Here is a 19,519-nt window from a genome sequence, read left to right on the forward strand (position 1 = left end):
CTCGATGGCTTCCCTTGGTGACGCAGGAAGTTTGACAGAGCAAAGACTTCAACCCTGGTCTCTTAAATGCCTTAAGCATACATTCATCCTCCTTCCAGTGTGCATGATGCAGAAACTCCCTTGATGTCTGAGCAAGACCCACGTCCATGCCTGGTCGAGATTACCGGCTTCAGTGAAGTTACAGTAAGGATGACTGCATCACCCATGCGCCTCCATCCCTTGCCCAAGGAGCCCAGGAACAAACTCATAGAAATGTTCGTAGTCTGTCGTTAGTAACTGAAGCTAACCCTTTCTTTTTGTTATACCAATGGCACCTATTGCTTTTTTCCCCACCCTCTTTTCCATGTAGTTGAAAGTATCTGGGTTATTTTGTGTGTATGAGAAGACTTCATTTAAAACATCAGTAAAACTTGTATCAAAGGGCTCAACTTCATACCGAGTACACAGGACTCAGAACTGAATCCTTCAGTTAAAAAAAAGCTGCAGGCGGTTTTACACATTTAAATGGATGGTGTCTTGTTTTAAACACCTTCTGAAGTTCATGGGGTTCATCTTAATTGATAAGCTGGACATAACGGATGGGTGTAGGGAGACTTCAACAACATGGGGGAAGAAAGATTTTTTTTATTCTACCATCAAAGGTTAGGAACTTAGCACTACACAGTAGTATTATTTTTCTTCTGCTATTAAAATGAATCATACTGTGCCTAATTCTTCTTGGGAAGATAAATGTGTTTGAGGCTGCTTGAAGTCATTCACTGCCACACAAGCCTTTGCATCTTTATATCAATGTTCCAAAATACTCACCTCTGTTTTTTGGATGTCTGTAGAAACAAAAAATAAAATGGCTTCAAATACATGGCAGGCTGTTTAGCAGAGATGAAAGGGTATTTGAATAGTCTTTTAAAAATGAATGAAAAGTGAATACTCTCTTCTGTTTCAATTATAAGTGGGACATGGAGATCATTAGACACCACCTTAATGTGACACTTTGAAAGTGTTCTGCTACCTTGACTATATCAGAAACATTGTTTTAGCCTGTCTCAGGGTAAAGCTCTTGGATAACTTCGCCAGAATTGTAACCGTGAAACAAGAAGCCAGCATGAGAAAGTTGCACTATTATAATTGAAGGTATGAATATAAACCAATCTTTTTAAACTGGTGGAAACTGGCCACCTCAATAGTCTTACTTGGGCATAAGTTTATTAGGAAGCAGTTTTAACTAAACCTCAGGAAGGTGCTTGGACTGAAATGAGTATCTAACAGCCTTTTGCAGTTTAACAATGTCAGTTTAAATTATGGCTTTCCTACTTTTCATCTTTTTTTTTTTCTTTTTAGTCGAGAGACCCCCTTAGTCTTACAAAGGTATTTGTCTGGCCAGCAGACCACAAGTGCCCTCTGAAGTCCTGTCCAAGTGAGGTGCTAAACAGATTTGGAGAGTAACGCCCCTGATGCAGGTTGAAGAAATGGATGTTGGTGCAGACACCTTACCTTGCCAGGTGGCAGTGAAGAGCGAGAGGCACTTTTTGGAGAACAACCCCCACGCAGGTCTCCAGCAGTACACGTGTGATCTAGATATAGCCACTCTATGCACTTAAATCATACTCGCACTTAAAACTTAGAGCATTTTTCACCTTCAAAGCATGCTAGAGACATTTGCTAAGCCTCACGACCCCGGCAGTGAGGTAGGCAGAAATGCATGTGGTAAGCTACAGCCTGGTTTATAATTGGTTGTGTGGACAGAGCTCACGACAGTCTCCCGGTCAACAGCACTTCAAAAGGGAGCTGTTTGTGTTACAGCTGCAAGGGCTGGATCACGTTCCAAGAGAAATAAATGACCTGGTTGCAACACAATGAAAACGTGTAGACGGACCCTTAATCTCCCTGACTTGAGCTAAAGCCCTGGTCATAGCTTTGACTTTCGTCTGGAAATGCAATGCATCTAAATCTTGTTTACACGACACATTTTAACCATGCTGTTGCCTTGCCCTTTGGCTTGGTTGAAGTCCTAGTGAGGAGATGCCATCTGATGGTGGTGTCATGTCCAGCCTAATGGTGCGATGCCACCCAGAGCTCGCTGCTTCAGGTGCATACCAGTGCTATCTCCAGCAGTAACCAATTGGTTAACTAGAAATAGGACGGGTATCCCAGCAGCTCTGACATGCCCCTTGCACCAGACAACAACTGGTTATCTTGTGGCTCCAGAGAATAAATAGGGCAAGTGTCATACTCTTGCGAGGTACCCTTACATGAGGCAGGGCAGGAAACAGAAAATGTAGCAGCGATGCCATCATCTCCTCCTCTTGCAAGTAAGCAGGAAGTGGAGAAGAGAAGAAAAACTTTTCCTGGCAGGGCAGAACGGAGAGCCACAAAATAGTCATTGTGTGAGGCACAGAGGTTTCTTTGAAGTAGAAATGCATCAGCAGATGATACTAAGCAATAACATTACACGATTGCTGCAAACATAGCAACCCCAGACAGGGGCCCGAGTCTGGTTTGAGAATGTGAAGTACAGACATTAGATTGGGAGGGACAGTGTTTTGGAAGCTACTCTTCCTTTCCTTTGAGCTCGAAGAGGTGTTGAGCAGATGAACCGGGTGTGTATTTGTTCAAACAGCATGCACTTTTAAGCAGAAGGTGTTAAGGAGTCTGGGCAGTGCACTCACCATCATTCCTGCTGCAAGGAAGCAAAGTCTGATCTCTTGCCTTCATGTAAGTGGTCTCTGAAGCACTGTCCTGCTCATCCATGGTTTAGGTCTGCCTTTGGGAGAGGAGGAACACGAATCAGCCACCTCATTGACTGGACTGTCAAACCAATAAGGCTAAAAGGAAGCCAGTGCTCTTATTGACACACATACTTTGGGTTGACCTGGGTGCTTTTGAAACATGCGTTCCTTGCTTGTGAGGGATTAAATCTTTAGCACTGCCAAGCTCAACAGTTCAAAATTCTTGAGCCGGATCCCAAAAATTCAAGAGACTGACCCCAAAAAAAAAATCACAAGATTTTACAAAATATATTAAATCACAATTGGTTTGCCTTTTGATTTCTGAACTTCTGAACCTCCTGGGGTTGTGCGTGCTGCTCTTGCAAATGCACGCTCGTGAACGCAATGCTGACCTCTCGCTGCACGAGCTCATGCTGGAAGATGCAACCAGCGTTCGGCTAACCCACATTTGCCTGATATCATGCAGTTATCACATGCTGCCTGTTGTGCAGAGGGCTCCTAGCAGCTCTTTGTCCCTCCCCAAATGCCAATTGGTGTTGCACACCCCTCATTCCTCTGCTGCACATCAATGCTGGTGCCTCCACCCCACACTCACCTGTTGCCCAGGCACTAACTCAACATTTGCCCGTCCCTCAGCCCTGCATCGCCTGCTCTTCCAGACACACTTTTACCCCTTGCCCCAGGTGCTTCCTTCTGTGGGTGTCAAGGCCTTTAACCCCTCTTCCATTCAAGGCCTCAACAAGGCGGCAGCTTCTGCAGGGGATCTTCTTCCTCCCTTTGCCAGGTCTGAGATAGAAAAGAGAGGAGGAAAGTGCTCTTCTCCATCCTCTTTACCCAAAATATGCCCTGGGCTCCCAAGGGGAAGCGGGGGAGCTCTGCCTAACTCCTGCAGCTCTTCTTTCCATAGAGGTGGGGCAGGCAGCCCTCGGACAGCTCTGCAGGAGACTGGAAGCAGGGGCTCCAATGCTCTGTGTCAGAAAAAATGCAGGTTTTGAGCCCCATAAAATCTCTGCAGAGGTCAGGGGGGCCTGCAGATGCTCAGCCTCTTCCCAAAGATGACTACACGGGCTATCAAAGCGTTAATCCTAAAGCAGACCAAAGCAAAAGGATAAGAGTCCCACACTGCCCCACTTCCCTGCCAGAGCACGCCTGGTTATACCCCACAGTATCTAGTCAAGGGACTCCCGACTGCCCCTGCTATGTCACAAGCAGGACTTCAGCTCATCCATCGCCCTCTGCAGTGAGCCTTATACAAATGCACTGGGAATGCCTGTCCTGAAATCATGAGTGCTGCGAGTACACTAACCCAACAAATGCAATAACCTCCTGGAGCGTGTGATGCCCCAGTATGCTGCTGTGGCTTTTTTGGCTGACAGAGACCACCGAGCATCACGGGTCTAGCACTTTCCCAAAGGGCGTGTATGAGAAGAGTGCAAAATACCTTGATTTAAGCTTCACAACAGTTTCTTGTGCGGTAAGTAAAACAGGATCGTGCGTACCTGCAGCACATGGTGGTTCACTATTCAATTCCCACAACTGAACAGAAACACCAAGACTTCCCAGCTCTTCATACACAAGAGCAGCCTTCTCCTTATCGAGACATCCGAAGAAACGGGGCTTCCACCTTTATGTTCCTACTTCTCAGATTTGGGGGTGGGGGGGTATTAAATGGCCCTATGAATGTGCAGCTTAGTTTGTATACGTGTTCCTGGGGCAACCCAGGCTTGGGCCGTTGCAACAATTATCGATGCTTCAGCTCCCCTCCCCTGCCCGGTAATGCTGCAGCTCCACCCACTCCTCCCTGCTCGTCTTCTTCTGGCCTTCACCGAGATCTTCCCCAAAGAAGTTTATCCTGTTCCAGCGATGATTCAGTTGTCTCCCTGGATGAGTCTGAGCAGTCTATTGTGCTCCCGTTTTGCTTGGCTTGTAGCAGAGCTTCATTTTTTCCCTGTTCTTTCACTTTCCATTAACATCACATTAATGAAATAAAATCAAACCACGCTCATCCATCCACTTCACTATAGAAGAAGCCCGCAGAATTGTTATATAAAAAAAAAAAAGAAAAAGAAAAGAAACAGGGATATTGTGTCTTTAAACTCAGAATCTTATTCCAGCGCGCTCAACCGTTTTCTCTATTAATCACACAGCCCAGGAAACACCCACACAGAGGAAGAGCTGACTGGCTGAAGAATTATTAAAAGGAAATCTTTTTCCTTTCTCCCAGATTGGCTTTCCCCCCCACCCCCCCAGCAAAGACAGATCCAAATGGGGGCATTGAAATCACCCCAGCGCTGGTTATTTGAATATGACAGGACTACGCCCCTGATTTCTGAGAGCTTTTGTGCAGGCATTGACTGCTCCCTTTCCTAAACCTCTGAAGACAGGACTGCAGTCCTCAGCACACCTTTTATTTCATTAGAACATTATTATTAATGCTCTGATCTGCATTTCCAAACTTTTAAATAAGGGTTTGCCAGAAAATCTATCGACTCCCCCATTAGATCACATGAACTCTGATGTATTTAGTCTTCAGGGGTCTTTGAAGCCACGGAGCAAGAGCGGAGGCTAATTTCGGACACCCAGTCTAGGTGGCTGTACCATTTAAGACAATCTCTGCTGACCTTCATGGGCATTGCCCCTCTTCCCTTTCATGAGCAAATCTATTTATAGGGAAGGCAGCCCATTAACTCTCACCTTCCATAATTCACTGCTTCCACTTGATAAGATTTGACAGGAAGAAATTTTTTAGAAAACAGAAAGCCCCTCGGGATTTCTGGCTTTCAGCATTTGTCTTGGGCCCTGCAGGAGGCTGGAATGCCTCTGATCCCTACAGTTCATTCTTCTTTGAGAGAGCCACATGTTCACTCATAATGCACATGCTGCCACTAGTCTTCTAATCTGCAGTCAGAGCAGACTCCTAGTTTTTACCCCTCTGCTTCCACAAATAGCAAGAGGACCTTACTAGCTCACTTACAGTTTTTATTTCTCCTATAACAAGGTCCTGGGCATCTTTTTTTGGTTAAGGGAGAGAATCGTCGCTCTCTTCTCTTAGCCTTGCTCCATCCAAGAGGGTTAATGAACCCAAGTTGATTTCTGATTCCTTTGAGGTAAGACGTACAACAGAGGAAGGACTCACTCTTTTTAGAGACCTTGTAGGACACTGTGATAATCGTTTGGCCTCATCTACTAATATGGGGCACTTAGAGTGTGTACATAGCCTCCCACATAGCCTCAGTATACATGGGAAGTAGGCTAGAGACTCAGTATACACACATGGGAAGTAGGTTAGGGACTAAAGGGGGCAGATGGGTTCTGGGTTCAACTGACTGGGGCATGGGGAATATAGATAAAGTCCTCAAACTGCACAGCCAGCAAAGGACTTGCCAGCAGCCTTCTTCTAAGCAGTGGAGAATTTGGACACTATGGTCTGTCTCTCACAGGCACACCTTTCTGTCTATTTGGGGGACAAAGGTTGTTAGAGTCTGATCAGACCAGCTGCCTTTGGGGGTAGATCTTTCTATATGCACCATCTTTGGCTGAATGAGATGCAGAGTTACAAACATTTTTAATTTAAGTGTTTCTGGAACAGGCTTCCTATGAGGAAAATGGGATCTCTGTGAAAGTTTTCAAGGACATACATCTGTCAGGGAGACTTGACCCTGCCTCAGTGCAGGGAGATGCATCAGGTGATCTGTTGGGCTAAGTACAGACAGCCAAGAAGCCCGAGGCTGAATTGATTCAGTCTTTGGGGTTGATCTAAGCTGTAAAGTTTCAACCAATAAGCAATGAATGGACTTTCACTTGTGATTCAGGAAATGCAGCCACATGCCTGCAGTGGCCCAAGCCAATCACCAGGAGGTGCTACAGCAGGGCTCTCTGACATGTAGCCAGCATGGGCTGTGTGTTCACTTCCTCTTCCTGCTGCCCCCGAGGTCTCTGGGATTTGTAGTCCACAATCACAGCACCAGGACTCTGCAGGGTTGCTCATCACTTCCTCTTCCTGCTTCCAGGTGTCTCTGGGATTTGTAGTCCACAGTCAGAGCCAGCAGTAAGTAAGCCAGCTGGCAGGGCAGGGCTGGGCAATTCCAGACTTGGGGGAAGGGAAGTTTAACTCCACCTCCCAAGCCCCAGCAGGGGTTTGCCTGGGGGGAGCAGTGAGCCACCCAGTGAAGCCAGTCCTCACTGCTCCAGCTAGGGAGCAGAGGGGCAGAGCCAGCCCTGTTCTCTGGAGCAGACAGCCCAGCCCAGGGCTGCAACATGCTGGGGGGACTCTGATTTAACTTGAACCAGGAAGGGATATGAAATCAAATATTCATAGATCAGTTTGACCTCAATCAGTTAAGTCTGATACTACATTCAACCAGGCTTATCTTAAACCAGTTTCAGCCATTTTGAAACTGGTCTATGTGCACTGAACTTCTAGTCTGTTACAGGTTTAAACCAGTTTCTGATCACTTAAACTGGGTTATATGCAACTTCTGTCCCTAGTCCTGAGGTTCCTTCCAGGCCTGCAATCTTGTGAATCTGTAATAAGTGTTAGGAGAGTTGGACAAAAGCTCCTCATAACTAGCAAAGTCAGGCAAGGTCTGGGCCCATTTTTGGTGGAAGGAAAGAAGGAGAGCCAGTCTCCTTAAACCAATGCTGAATTAAGGAGGAACCAAGGCTAAAGAAACTAAATCTTGATTTTGGTTATTTGTCTCCAGTTAACATCTCACCTAGTGGCATGGTGTGTACTTTTATGCCTATGCTTGATCAGAATAGGACTGCAGGCTAACAGGAGCTTGGTTCAGGGTACACAGAGGTGAGGTGGGGAATGGGGAAAAACCTTGATGGCCTGGGTAGACAGGCAGCCTTTCCTCACTGTTGTGCAGAAGAGATTCACACTTTGGGGGACCCTTGTCTCCTTAGTTACTTCTTAAACCCCCAGTGGCATGTTACCATTCCTCGGGAAGGAGACCATGTTGCAGCCAGCCTCACTTTTGTGTGCTTAAGGCTGGATCTGCATGGAGCTAGCTTGGAAGAGAGCAGTGGGGCAGAGAGCCACTGCCCACCTGTCTGCAACAGGAGCTTCTTGGAGTCTATGGCAGCATTAGCCTGAGCCTCCAAGGGCTGCCCTGGCCTCCCCACTGCTCCTGGGTGCAATGTAGAGACTGACTGGCGAAGCAAGAAATGGCACGTGCCAGCCCTGCCGTGAAAATTGCCTTTCTGCTCCAGTACTGCCAACGCAGGAGATCAGCTGCAGCACTTATTAAAGCACCTAGATTTCCGCTAGTTGAGCAGAGCTTTTCAGGCCATTCCCATTGCCTGCTTGGTTGGGGAATGTAGAAATTACCGCGGTATATCAAACCCCAGGTCTAGTTGCCCCAGTGGCCTATCTCTGACAGTGATCAATACTGGATGCCTCAGAAGACCATACCTGGCAGTAGCTGGTTATTCAGTAACTTGTCCCATTTCTTCTTAACCCCAAACACTTGTGGGGTGGTTTATGTCTTAGAGCATGAGGATTTAGATCTAAAAAATTCAAACAAGCACTTGTCTTTCAAAAATCCTTTCTGTTATAACTCTGGAGGTTCTTGTTATCCATATAAATGCCCAAGCCCTTTTGAATCCTTCTTCCTCTTCAAATGCTCTAGAAAGGACTGGGAGGCTATGTAACTTCCCTTTCTTTTGCATTTTCCTATCACTTTAATTTAGGAAACAGGGCAAAGTGAAAGGGGAATGATTCACAAAAAAAGAAGCGGGTCACTAAATGACAACATGCGATGGAAGGAGACCTGCTGTAAAAGGAGTGCTCTCTACCTGCATATGTGACCCCCAAGAAAAGGTAACATAGCAGGAAAGTTATTGTACAATTTGAATGGCTTCTTCTGGCAGCTCTTAACATTTACAGCCCTCCATTTAGTTTCTGAACGTAACCGAGCGTATATAGGTCACAGGGATGTACAGCAAGGAGAAAAGAGCACAAAACAACGGAGAAAATTCTGGCAGCGTATGATAGATGGATGTTTCACAGGAAGGATATGGCAAAACTGGTAGGTGCCTAGAAGAGAGTGAAGATAATAAAAGGCCATGGGTGGAACTGGCTATACAGAGAGGTTATTCAGAATATAAATGAACAGGGTTAAACTGTGCAACACACGTCGTTTCTATGCAAAGCTGGTGCAACAACGGTTTGACTGAGTTCTGCATTGAGAATTGAGCCTGCTGCTCCAAGCAGAACCGGAGGAGATGAGGGCAAATTTAGACTGAGGACTTTTTCTCTGGTTCCAGCAAACCCTTGGGAAGCGAAACCACCAACTTACCTAAAAGGGAAACTGAGGCTACAACATTGCTGCGGGAGTGGAGGGGCGGGGAGTCTCCCCCAGAAAGAGAACTATTACTGGATGCTATGTAGATAACAAGAGGCCTCAAGAAGATATCTGACAGTGTCTTTGAAAGCTGCCCTGAACTCCCTTCCAGTTCTTTCATGCCTGGCCAGGAAGAGCGGAGTCTGTATCCCATCACCCCCAAACTTTTGTGACATTCAGATCCAGGCTGTCCTGATAGTTCTGCAAGGTGCTGAGCCAAATGCCCTAACCCTTTGGAGACAGCTCATGTTCAAATCTGTAATTCGTGGCCTTTTGAGATGGGCTTAGGCCCATAATTCAGCATTTGATGAAGTAGCCAAATAGCATTTCCAACTTTTTCTTCTTTGCTGTTTATTCCAAAACAAACAAACAAACGAAAAATGTTTGAAAAATTTTGCTTGCTTAATTTATAACTTTTGACTTCTCAGTCAGTATATTTATCTAGTCCTCAAGTCTGTCCTTAAAGAGTCATTATGCTGAACTGGTCAACACGGGGATTGGAGGGGAAATCGTTTGAGACTTACCTGCTTATGTGATAAGCTGCCAAAGTCAGGAGAAAGTGACTTGTCACTGATTTTAGTAGCATGTAGGGCTTTTGTGTTTCAAGTCTTTGTAGATTTGCAATGCCTTTTAAAACCCTTGCAACTGTCCAACATGGGGTGTTTAATTACCAGGTAAAAGAATTTTTTTTTTAGACTCCATTTAATTATTTGATTGCACAGTAACCAAAGAGTGTAAGAGGGCTGTAGCCAGAAGGCACTTCAAAGCAATGCCTTGATGTTTCTTAGTGGGCATTAATGGTTTCTGAAGGCAGGAGATTGTTTAAAAAAATATTAAAACCCTCCTCATGATCCCGCCAGCAATCTCAAAAAAATGCATAAACACTGGAATCCTCTGCCAGAGAGGAAAAAAAAAGTTCAAAGGGATCTGAGAGTTTTCATGTAAAGTTTAGAGTTTAAGGCGTGACTGTTGGCTACGGAGCCCCACTGTTTGAACTCTTGTTTATTAAAAACAGTTTCCCAGCATTGCACAGGATTCAGAAAGACAACAGAAAAGTCAGCCTTTTTTCACTCACAATGTTTAAAAGCTCCATTGATTTCTACCTATATGTTTTATCTTTCATTTTTTTGGATCACATTCAAAAGCATGGCGCGATCGCCAGGAGAAGGCTGACTAAGGTTTCTGGAGGTGAACTGGCCTGAAATAGAGGTCCCTCCACCCCTCCCTACATTAATTGTTTAATAAACACACTTTAATCACTTATTCCAGATGCTCAAATGCCACCGAGCTGGATCTCAACAGCATTGCCCTCAATAACAACCTGGCAGTTCAGCAGTACAATACTGCAGGTAATGTTTTGTCACCCCAAGCTATTCTAGCCTGTTTCCTGAAAGCAAAACTGCCAATGTCCAGTGAAAGGGCTGGCCACTGGGAAAAATAAAAATGGCAATGTTTCTGGTGATTTCTCACTGTATCGTGTTCCTATCTTGTGCATTTGTAACAAGTCCATCACTGTATTATTAAGGCGACGCTTTCCTCTTTCTGCTGCTTTGGTCAACCTGATTCACTTGAACAGACATACATTATGGGGGAGTTTCTTTCAGCTAGGAAATAAAACAGGGAGAAATGGCATTTGCGTTGCCCCATTATACGATGATCAGATTCGTTCGGCTTCTTAAAAGCTAGGTCTGTGAGAGTGGTATCAACTGGACGTCCTACGTGGTGGTTATGCTGAGGTCCAAGGTAAGAAAGTTGCAGTGGTTTAACCAGGTGGTCAATGGAGGCACGTCACCAGTGAGAGCGAGCCTCTACCTTTCACTGCAGGATCTGAGCACTGGAGGCAATGGGACCACTTTGAAAACTGTCCTGGGAAACGAGCTTACAGTTTTCATATCATTCTCAAGTCTAACTAGATAGGTTGGAAGCTCAAAGTTGCCCAAGTCTTGACTGCAGCAGAAGCAGCTACTGACACCACTAGAGGCCTAGAAAATGTCAGCAGGAGAGACTGAAAAGGTGTTTTAAGAATGAAGTCGAGAGTAAGCCGACAGAAGCAGCTGCTGAACGGCTAGCGAAAGAACATCAGGAAATGGAGGTCTGTTCTCCCGGCTAAATCCTCAGCCCACAGTCACTATTCCAGTTGACACCAGTTAAGATTGTTGCCCTGTTGTTCTCTGAACTTGTAGGAGAAAAGGCTAATAATAATGCAGGATCAAACAACCAGCCTTCCTTTTTGCAAACTTAACAAAGAGATGAGAGAATAGGACAGAAACAAGGAAACAGGTTTGTGTTTGACTCAGACAGGGCTCAGCTCTTCGAGATAGCATTATGAATACAGTTGGTAAGTCAAGGGTGTTGTTGAAGAGACATCCATCTTTTTGTGCAGATCTGCCCACCATTTAAGTAAGTTGAGAAAAAAGAAACAAAATGAAGCCAAATGTTGTTCTCTTTGACATCAGTGTAAATCAGAAATAATTTGGCCAAAGCCAGTGGAAATATAATACAGAAAGATTGGTACAAGCGAGATCAGAGCAGAAGCATTTAAAATGGTACTTAAAACTTGCACTGGAGGAATGTCTGAGGGTGGCTGAATGCTATCCAATGATTAGTTACAATGATCAATATTATGTCTTTATACAGAAATCTGGGTAAAGAGAAAGATTGCGTACAAAAATGTGTGAGGTGTAGTACGGCCGTACAGGTTTCCTTCACCACTGCATTTATAATCTGGACAGAAAAGAAAGACTAAGAAGAGACAGAAGAAGCTAGTATTAAAATCAGTATTCTGAGCCAAAAAGCTAATGGCACAACTATTTCCCAATGATGCTCATCCTCATTGTTAACTACAGTGCAGACTTGGGCTTGATCTCCCTGTCACTCCCACATCAATCCTCCTCCTCCCCCCTCCCACTCCCCCCAAAAAGGGGTCTGCATGAACTCCAGGGATTGATGGAAAAATATGAACTTAATTTTGAGTTCTGTTTTCCCTAAACGGCGCAGTTCCAGTAAAATCAGATTAAAATACCTCCAGTTCCTGATGTTTGGGGATATTTAAAGTCAGATCAAAGCACTTTAACCAGCCCTTTTGGTAGCACATTTGATGAGAAACACAGGTGCACTAATATATTAAGCTAGCAGCCTGGCTGATTTTAAATGCCGCCTTGAAATCTTGCTTCTGATCCCCTTAAATATCAATCAGGAGGGGAAAACGATGGTTTAATAAAAATCAGGGATTTTTTCTGGATACAATTTGAGCTGCCTTATTTTCTGTATTATGAAAGTTTTAGCTACTTTGTTTTAATAGTTTCTATGGGAAAGAGACTATCACTCTGGACAGGCCTGTTTCAAATTGGGAAGATGCCCAGCTGCAGGCTGACTGCCTGGCCCGGATCAAGTGCTTGCACCATGCGCACAAACAAGCACCCACATCTCCCGGGCACAAACACCTGTTCAGATTCAAACACTTGTGCACACTGTCTCGCACTCAGGTGCTGGCATGCAGGTGAGCTGCAGCATTTGTAGGACGCATGCAAAATTCACTGGTCCCAGTGGGACTGCAGGGTCAAACAATGCTTTTCCTCAAGAGTCACGTGCTAGACGACTTAAATGGTGATCGTGGAGGTACATATACCTGCAAAACACAGGCCTAGTCATCTCACCACAAAAGAGGCTGAAGGTTGAAAGTGCGTCTCTGTGCACCCATCAGGGGAGACGCTGCTTTCCACTCCCCCCCAATCTCCTCTTCCTAATCGCTGCAAGAGTCTCAGCTCGGAAACAGGAGCAGCATAAGGTAAATCAGTAAACAAGGCAGATGCATGCTAATTGCACGGTTTAAACCCTCTCCCTTTGTTTTGCTATCACGTCAGATGGCAGCAGCTCTCAAATGCCAGAGTGATGGAGAGGAGCGTTTCAAGGTATTTCCCCGGAGGCTTTTCTGTTATGTAGATGGGCATTTTTGTTTTTCAAGATTTAACAAACTTAATCATCAAATGGGAAAGCATACGAGATATTTCTTTTCAGAGTAAAACAAACAGTGGCAGTATTCTTGTAGACAGGACACAAAGCAGTGCTGCTGGAGCAGAAGGGGTGTCTTTCATTTGTACCCAGCTTTGACTTATTTTATCTATTTTGTGGTTGAAGCTCAGTTTGTCAGAGATGCGTGCATGTCAGAGCCTAGAAAAAGCACCGTGTGATAAAGAGCTCTGCTTCTTACCGCCTCCAATACTGCTCCCTTCAAAAAAATAAATAAAATCTATATCGCCTACCCACACTCTCCCACATACAGAAGATGAACCACATTTAACTTCTGCTCAACATTGTTTGGTTTCTCTTTCCTAATAGTTCAAAAGGCAGGAAAATGAGTCACTTTTCACTGAGGGTTCAATTCTGCTTCTTTGTACAAGCCAATTTCCCCCAGCCGTTCAGTGGCAGTGGGACCGGATGGCAGGCAATGCAGAGCTTGCTGCACAGGGAGCTTTTAGGTTTTATTGTCCGTGTTTAAAATGCAAATGAACCCAGTAGTAAAATAATAAAAAAAAAAATTCCACATAAAATGCCCTGGTGACATGCAACTATCAAACAGAAGAAAGAAAAAGAACCGATGCTGTTTTCCCTCAATAAAATCATGAAAGTTTAAAGGTGAGAGAAGCAAGGATTTCTTATGTTGATATCTTTTATTGGACCAACCCAATAAAATAACTCGAGCTGGGATAGAGTAATACAAGCTTTCAAACCCGAGGCACTCTTCTTCAGGTCTGACTGTTGTGGGTTTTTCATTGTAAGTGGCATCTTTTGAGACCCTCCATGTTATGGTAGTGTTAGATCGACATTGTAGCCATGACGGTCCAGGTATTATGCAAGAGGCAAGGATTGCCTTGGGCGGTATCTTTTATTGGACCCACTGTGTGGTTGAGACAGAGTTGGATGAGCTTTCCAATGCAAGACATTCTTCTCCAGGTTTGTCGGAAGTTTTTCTCCGTCATCAAGAGATAAAAGAGAATTTGTTAATAATCTTTACAGTTTCTGTTTGGCTGCAGCTGATATCAAGACATCTGGAGGCTCATGTACAGGCATGTGCATAGTAGAGCTACTGGCAAAGACAATGGGGGAGGAGATCATGCCCGCTCAACTCAGAAGACAGGAGATGAAGCTGGAGGCCAACTGAGCAGTGTTTTATATATGAATATGGGCGGCTGTCTTACAGCATTGCACTTAACTCATGTAACACAGTGCCTCTGGGACAAACCATACCTGGGTCAGTGCTGAGACAGAAAAACAACTACTGAGTCACCCATGCTGTCTTCAGAGCTTCCCCTTGAGACTCTCTCATCCAAGTACTGGCCACACCTACCTCATTTGCTCTTCAGATCTGATTTTCAAAGCTCGAGGCAGTATTGCTTTAGGCCACATGGAGCCATAGCGTAGAGGCACTATTCTGTCTGCTCAAATTAAGGGTATAGTTAGATTATTTATTTTTGCTAGTTTGATATCCCTGCCTGACTTTCACTTCCTTTAGTACTGTATTTTCTGCTTTTCAGAGCAAAATTACACTAAAAAATAATGAAAGCGTACACAGGCGTCATCAAGCCAGTTCAGAATTAGCAAGTGGGTCCCAATTGTAGCAGAGGCTGGTAGCAGCTCCCGTACTTTGATGGTCTCACGTAGCCTTTTACAGAATTACAACATTTTTAAGAGGAGCTTGTCAGACTAACCAACTATTATACCAACCTTACGCTATCTTTTTTTTCCCCCCTTTTAAAACAGACTTAACCTGTGTTCTAAGGATCTATAAAATTATTTTACCGGCAACACTACAAAGCTATAGACAAGATCTGCAATAAATGTCTAGGCTGACTAGCAAGACAAAAATATGAAAACCACATTCATAATCTTAGTTCCTTCCTTCTCTTAAAGCAGCGAGGGGCTAAGATATAAAAATTGAATGGCAGTTCAGCTGTTCTACTCCCAGTTTCTCTAGGTTTTAGGGTTGTATCTCGCTCTGTGAAATCTAAAAAGTTATCCCCGACAAACATGGGATTCAAACAACCTGTCGAAAGGTGGTTTTGAGGGATCCAACTCAGCGGTGCTGTGAGTCGAGCTACCTGTCACCCACCGCCTAGTCAGAAAAGGAATATAAGTGGTAGGCTGGCTTGGCATCTTGTGGGTGGACATAAGCACAGCTTATGCTGAGGAAAGGAGGAGAGAACGATGGCAGGAAAATCAGCTAACAGGAAAGTACGAGAACGATGAGGGCTTGATCCAAAACCCGCTGAGCTGAATGGAAAGATTCCCCTTGGCTTTGTGGATCGGATGCAATGAAACTGCCTTTTGAATTACTGAATGAGAGGGAGGTCCACCTACACATAGGCTAGATGGCAGGGGAGTCACACTATGGGAAAAGACGATCCATGGGACTTGAGATATGAAATATATCTCCTTGTATGCATCTAGCAAATCAAAGGCTGCTTTTCCTAGCTAGCTCGTGCTCATCCCCATGGAGTTCAAGCATCTTAAGGAATTTTTAAAGTGCTAATTTGAGCACGTTGATACAATATCCTGTGACTCTTTTCTGAAGGTGTTTGCTATAGCTAGCCAGGCGAAGGTTCACCTAGGCCTCAAACATCTGCATGAAGATGCTAAAACTGCAGCTGAAATCTAAGAAATGCTGCTTTCCCAGGGATTGCTGTCTTCCGTCCCTTTTTACATGTTGCCAGAACAAGCAGCACTGGGTTAAAGATGCCAGGCCTCATTCTCCCATTCCCATTTGCTTCAGTCGTTCACCTCCTCTGGTCACAGAATGGAAACCCAAAAAGCGTTTCTCTTCCAGGACACCTATGGACGCTATCACCTAGAAATAGCCCTGGCATCTTGCAAGGCTCACCTCTTTGTTAAAGTCTCCTTTCCCATTGGCAACATATAGGTTTGCATAGATCCACTGTAGTAAGCCACTGCTGATCCGTCTGGATCATGGTGCATCCTTGAGAGGTCACCCAGACCTTTGACATGTACACCTTGGCAGGAATATGATGGAGCAGGGGCTGCACAGACCTTCCACCCTGCTTTAGACCATTGAAACAGAAACCAAAGGCCAGACAGAGTCCAGACGTTCAGTGCTTTGATGGCTGCAGTTATACGTTATGCATGTCTGGAAATTGAATCTGGATCTCCCACGTGGCAGACAAGGATTCTACCGTTGAACCACAACCGCAGGCAGACCCACTGTAAGAAATGCCAAGTGAACAGACATCCCACGGACAGCAGGGAACGTGCTTAAATTAGGGGAGGTCTCCGAGCAGAACGCTGTGAACTCACCCTGGACAGTGGCGTGCGAATCTGATGATCTATTCTCTGTTCAGACTGCGTAGTAAATGGCATCCCGTATCTTGTATGTTGCCGAGCAGGCCGTTAGCGCTACACACAAGCAGCAGCAGGCACACACGGTCTATCACCACTGTCCTTTGGTTGCAATAACTATTTAAACAGCGTCATAACATGACTAACCCCACCCCACTCCACTAGATCCATGACAAAATTGGCCAGGAATGCCTCACACTCAACCTGGAACATTTTACTATTTTTTTTCAGCACAGACACCCTCTCTGAGCTAGTCCATTGGGGCTGCTATTCCCCACGCTGCCTCCACACCCATTCCTGCAAAGAGATGGAGATGGGATGAATGCCTATAACACATGGCTGGTCAAGGGCCAGCTGAAAGCAGCTGATACTTCCTCTGCATACATTCATGTGCAAGTCTTTGTATGTGCAAGCTCTTTCCAGAGTGATTCTTACTTAGGTGATGCCCATGATATGGAGACTTCGATAAGGGGTAAAGGATACTCGTTGATCCTTTTCAAGCCCCATATGCACACAGCAGGAACCTCAGCAGGGGCAAGACAACATCGCCAAAACTGACGCAATCATGTCAGTTTAGTCCAGCCGGGGCTCTGGCCCCCAAAGTTTTAAAACATGTGGAGATGAGCTGGCTGATGTAGAATCAGATTCTGCCTTGTCTTTCTGTTCAAGCCTTCCACTTGAAAACTTCAGTGAATTGGCCAAATTTGTCCCTGGTGTAACCCACTTGTGGCCAACAAGGATAGAAGGAATTAATTTGGCTGATGATGTTTTAAGGCCAGCTTACGCAAGGGACTGAGAACAAAGCAAAGGGAAAATCCTTTATCTGCATTTCTTAATATCTGAGATAAATATGAAAATCCTGGCGGTACATGTCCCACATGGTACCAATTATCAGGACAGAAAGTGGTCAGTTGTAGAACTCAAAATCACACAATGCAAAGAGAATAATGAACTTCTGATGATAAGCTTGGCTTCAAATGATAACCCTCCAGAACTGTTACATTTCAGCACCTCTTCACTTCTATGATCATTAGACCCTATAGTAATAAAATTTCTTCTTTGGGGTTGGAGAAGATGATTATGTAAGACAGGCATTATCTAGCAAGAATTCCAGTCTGGTTCACAGCAATTCACTGGCTCTCTTCCTCCATCCCAAGATATCAGCAAAGTTGCTTTGTATGGGGGCTCCTCCTTATTAGCTTAGACAATAAGGAGCATCCTCACACTTTTCATTGGCATTTGCAATGCTTTAATCAGGTGACATTCATACAGCAGAAGGCTATAGCATAAGGACAGGTAACTGTTGCCCTAGATAAGAAGGAAAAGTGGGCCTGATAAATCCCTCTTCCACTCCAAATATTGCAAAACAGGTATAAAATTAAGTCTCTGTATGTTAAAAGTCTTTAGAGAACTTGAAATCATCGTGTGAATCTCTGTGCTAGGTTAGCAACCACACAGATTTCTTTGCAAAAATCTCAACGTCATCGATAGTCTCTCAGAGTCGAGGATGACGTCCATCAGGCTTGATGGGTCCTCAGGTGACTGAGGAGCCCAATTCTGGATACACACATTCTCTGGCAATGGGCACATGTTGTTGCATGGGGCAATGGGATTCACAGCCCCAGGCTGGTTTCCTTCTCCTTCCTCTGCTATCGCTGTTCCGCCTCAATATCGAGTCATTGGGCCTCGAAGTGGTGCATGCCTTGGTGGACCAGGTGGTGCTGTGCCAACCGGTCAGCAGCTTGCTCCTCCCAGCCATTGGTGTCGATGCCTCCATGCATGTGGGTGGCCTTGAGTGTGTCTTTGTACCGTTTCCTTTGGTTGCCCTTTGAGCGTTGGCCAACGGAGAGCTGGGAAAAGTGAATCTGGTGAGGGAGACAGCTTTCAGACATCCAGATGCAGTGGCCCATCCATTGGAGTTGATTTCTCAAGAGCAAGGCTTTGATGCTGGTGGACGCAGCTTCATGGAGGACGCTTGCACTGGTCTGGCGGACCTCCCATTTGATCCCCAGGATTCAACACAAGCACCGCTAGTGAAATCTCTTGAGTGTCTTAATGTGGCATCAGTAGATGGTCCAGGTTTCACTGCAGTAGAGGAAGGTGGTCATCACAACAGCTTTGTAAACCAAGACCGCTGCTGACTTCCAAAGGTCTCTATTTTCAAAGACACGTTGTTGCAGCTTGAAGAAAGTGGCACAATTGCAGCTGACCTGGTGCTGGACTTCTTCACTGATGGTAGCCCCTTGAGAGAGGTGGCTACCGAGGTACGGAAAATGCTCCACGTGCTCCAGAGCCTCCCTGTCTACGTAGATAATGCGAGGGATGCTCAGCTGACCTGGGGAGGGTTGGTGGAGAACCTTTGTCTTGGCAACGTTCAAGGACAGGCCAAGTCTCTATTTTGAAGAGTTGAAGAGAACTAAGGTCGCTTGCACAACCTGTGCAGAGTGAGCCATCATGCAGCGATCGTCTGCAAACTAAAGGTCGTGGATGTCCTTGGTGGTGAGTTTCATTTTTGCCCAGAAGCGCCCAAGATTGAACAGCTTCCCATCCAGTTAATACTAGATATTGATGCCGGATGGTAGATCATCTTGGATGTGGTGGATAATGATGGTCAGGTAGATGGTGAACAGGGTGGGGGCAGCCATGCAACCTTGTTTGACCCCGGTCCAGATGCGGAAGGCGTTAAGACAGGTCTCATAATACAGCTCTGACAGCAAATAGTAAATCCCACCTACATTGAGGCATTCATGATATAGCAGATTTATAACACCAACTAAAATTCAGATGCTTTTTATAGGCAGAGTCCTCAGATCATCACAGATTGGCATTCACGTTTGGACTAGGTGAAAAGATTTGAAAACTAAAAATATGATTTAAAAAATAATACAAAAAATCTGTCACCTCCAGCCACATATCAACTTCTTCCGTGACTTACTCTTGTTGGACACTGGATGTAGGATCAAGACTGCTTTCAGGATCTGAAAAGGGTTTGACCCACAAAGGGGATTTAGATGTTGCAAAGAAGGATTGCTCCACTCTGTCATGCCACTAGTTCAAATCCAAATGGATCTTTGCAGATGCTTAAACAGGACATAA

This window comes from Crocodylus siamensis, chromosome 8, assembly GCF_052110815.1.
Source record: "Crocodylus siamensis isolate JL-2025a chromosome 8, ASM5211081v1, whole genome shotgun sequence".
NCBI classification, from domain to species: Eukaryota; Metazoa; Chordata; order Crocodylia; family Crocodylidae; genus Crocodylus; species Crocodylus siamensis.